The sequence below is a fragment of the Microtus pennsylvanicus genome, chromosome 8 (genome assembly GCF_037038515.1).
Source record: "Microtus pennsylvanicus isolate mMicPen1 chromosome 8, mMicPen1.hap1, whole genome shotgun sequence".
Lineage (NCBI taxonomy): Eukaryota > Metazoa > Chordata > Mammalia > Rodentia > Cricetidae > Microtus > Microtus pennsylvanicus.
In genome coordinates, this window is record NC_134586.1 from 86667148 (window position 1) to 86670519 (window position 3372).

Below are 3372 nucleotides of genomic sequence, written 5' to 3' on the forward strand. Positions count from 1 at the left end.
GATTCCAGTGTTATCAGGGAGTGTACTGAATGATTTTAATTATATTCTATTATTGAGATTTGATTTCTGGCCACAGGTATATTTTCTGAGCATAACTGGAAAGAATTTTTGGTGATCTATTGTTGACTAGGACACTGTCTAAATGCTGATTAAATCCTATTGGTTGGTGGTATTGAATATTTCTAATTATCCTGTTAGTCACTGACATAAAAGTATTTAAGTCTCCACCATTTTTTTGTATCAGTAATTTACTGGTCTCAGAAGTCTATTTTATCATATATTAGTATAGCCAATTAATTGCATTGTGTGTGTGTGTGTGTATGTTTCACATTCTTATATTTAACTTCACTATAGTTTTTGTATTTGAGGCAATTCTGCTTATAAATAGAATAAAGTTGTACCAGTAATATTTAAAATGTACTTTACTAATTTATATTGTTAGTAGTGACTATATCCAGCCAGTCACATGTTAGTGCTCGGTTTTGCCTTTCTATCATTTGTCTCCCTCTCCTGTCTTCATGTGGGCCCCTTGAATTTTCTGAGTATTAAATCCAGGGCTTTATCAATGCCAACTATATCCTCTGTAAAGTTATTTATGTATACAGTGTCTGAACATTTTTTAAAAATTACATTTTCATTTGTCTGTACTATATTTGAGTGCATCTCCTTCTGGAGATGTTTCCAGTATCCTCTGAGATACATTCTATATACATCACAAGTCACTGTCTAACTTTGATTTGTGTCTATTCATATTTCTAGGTTTTCAGTTTCTTTACCTTCATCCCTAGACCTAAGAAACAGAGAGACAATGAGACAGAGGGATACAGAGAGAGAGAGAGAGAGAGAGAGAGAGAGAGAGAGAGAGAGAGAGAGAGAGAGAGAGAGAGGAGAGAAGAAAGGATGAAACTTATTCATTCCTTATATCCAATGTTTTATTTTCTCGCTTTTTAATTAATTAATTAATTAATTAATTAATTTTTCTTTTCAAGACAAGGTTTCTCTGTGTAGCCATGACTGTCTTGGAATTTACTTTGTTGACCAGGCTGGCCTCGAACTCCAAGACATCTTCCCAAGTGCTGGGATTAAGGTCATGCAACATCACCACCCAACTCTCTCTCTCTCTCTTTTTTTTTGGTATAGAAATGTGCTGTTTTATTACAAAGAGTCTCACAAAATGAAAATATCTCAAAAAGGAAGCTAGGCTAATACCTCCACCTGCAGAGTTGGGAGAGACAGGGCAGTGGGCGTTTTTCTGCTTGCCTGAGTCCGGTGGGAAGGGTATAAACAGAACAGATCTAAAAGTGTTTGATTTTACCTAAGCTTGAAAACGAGGGGTCCCAGAAAACCAGTCACCCCTTCTAGAAAGCTTAATAAGGGCATCTTAACAGAGCTCCTAAAGCAGGCACTTGGCAGTTCAGGATCTTTTCTTCTGGTTGTTTTCTTTCCACTCAGACTCTATGTGGTTGAAAGCTAAGACCTGAGCAGGATGGACAAGGTGTCTTTGGAAAAAGAGTTCCCCCAGCACCAATGCCCTCGGCTCTGGTTCCTATCTAGTTCTTGGAGACATTATATTTAATATATTTTATATAAATACACAGAGGAATATAAAATCTGAGAAATTGGGAAGAAGCCAGAGTTGCAGATCTTGCTCAGGCTAACTTGACTTCTTCTTTGACCCTTTTGGCTTCTGGCTTCTCCTCCTTGGTTTTTTCCTCTTCTGTGACTTCCTTTTCCTCTTCTGGATCTTTTTCTTTTTTATCCTCTGTTTTCACTCTTTTGGCTTTTTTAAATTAGAAGAGTTCTTGTGACCACCTTCTCCCTCCTCATCTGAATCAGAAAATTCTTCCTCACAGGCAATCCGTTTGTCAGAGGAGCAGATGGAGATGCGTTTGTCAGGGTCTTCTTCATCCTTGTCACCACTCTCCTCTGGGATGGCATCCTCAGGGATTGCCTGCTTTTGGACGCTAAGCGCATGGGGCAGCATTCTCAAGTTCTCAAAGAGCTGCTGCTTGATCTTCTCCAGGTATTCATTAGTGTTCTGGTTAGTCATATTGGAAGGGCTGATGTGAAGTTTGAAGTCCGGTCCAAAGTATTCAAAGTAGTCATTGTATGGTAGTTCATTAGGGATTTCTGTGACCAGGGCCACAGCTGTTTCATAAGTCACAACACTGAGCAACATTCCAGATGGTATATCCACCTCCTCCCAGCATCAGCATAGGCAAGTTGAAACTCTTGGCAAACTCCACACACTTGGCATGCCCTTTGATGGTCAGATTGAAGCAACCTAACCGATCCCCAGAAAGGGAATCTGAGCCACACTGTAAGACCACTGCACTAGGCTGGAACATCTCCATTACTTTGGACATGACTGGTTTAAAAATGGCTTCATAGGACTCGTCATTGATCCCATCTCGGAGGGGGTAGTTAACAGAGTAGTACTTGCCTTTGCCAGCCCCGATATCCCGTAGGTCCCCAGTTCCTGGGAAGTACTCTCCATATTTATGAAAGGACACGGTCATGACCCGATCTGTGGTATAGAAGGCCTCTTCCACACCATCGCCATGGTGAATATCAATGTCAATATACAGCACCCTCTGGTGATACTTTAGCAGTTCCAGGATGGCCAAGACGATATCATTGACGTAACAGAAACCAGATGCTTCAGACTTCTTTGCATGATGCAGACCCCCAGCCCAGTTCACAGCGATGTCTGTCTGCTGCTTATTAAGTTTCACAGCACTTGCCACAGAGCCACCAGTAGACAGCTGACAGAACTCAAACAAGCCATCAAATACAGGACAGTCCTCACCAACGTTGAATCTCTGCATCTGCTTGCTGTACTCAGGCATGCTATCTGGGTGAATGGAACGCAAAAACTTAATGTAGTCATCACTGTGGTACTTGGTCATTTCCTCAGCATTGGCTTTGTGAGGACGATAGATTTCCATTTTTCGGTAGAGACCATAGTTGAGCAGTAAAATGTGAGTCGTGCGGGTTCGGTGAGGCTTCATCGGGTGGCCTTGTCCATAATAGTAGTTTCCAACATCACCGTCGTAGTAATAACAGACTTTCCTCTTGGTGCCCTGAGTCTGCGCCATCTTGACTGCCGTCCGGCCTTCCCGTCAGTCGGACCATCCAACTCTTTTCAGTTTTTAAGGCTTCTTTCTATTTGTTGAACTCACAATGCCCCAAACTTTCAGTAGTACTGAATGGTGGAACAGGGTGAAGTTGATTGTATTCCTCAGCAGTTGGAAGTCCAGTGCACTCACTGAGAATACTATCAGAAGGTGAAATGCAAGGTCCAGAAAAGGTTGATTATCAAAGCACCACTCCCCATAGTATCGGTTTCCTGCTGCAGCTCTCACACATCTC

General features: G+C 41.5%; 1 pseudogene; it reads right to left on the reverse strand.

Annotated features, from left to right (window-relative positions):
• Positions 1 to 1352: 1352 nt before the first annotated feature.
• LOC142856482 (histone deacetylase 1 pseudogene) lies at positions 1353 to 3123 on the reverse strand (annotated as a pseudogene).
• Positions 3124 to 3372: the final 249 nt, after the last annotated feature.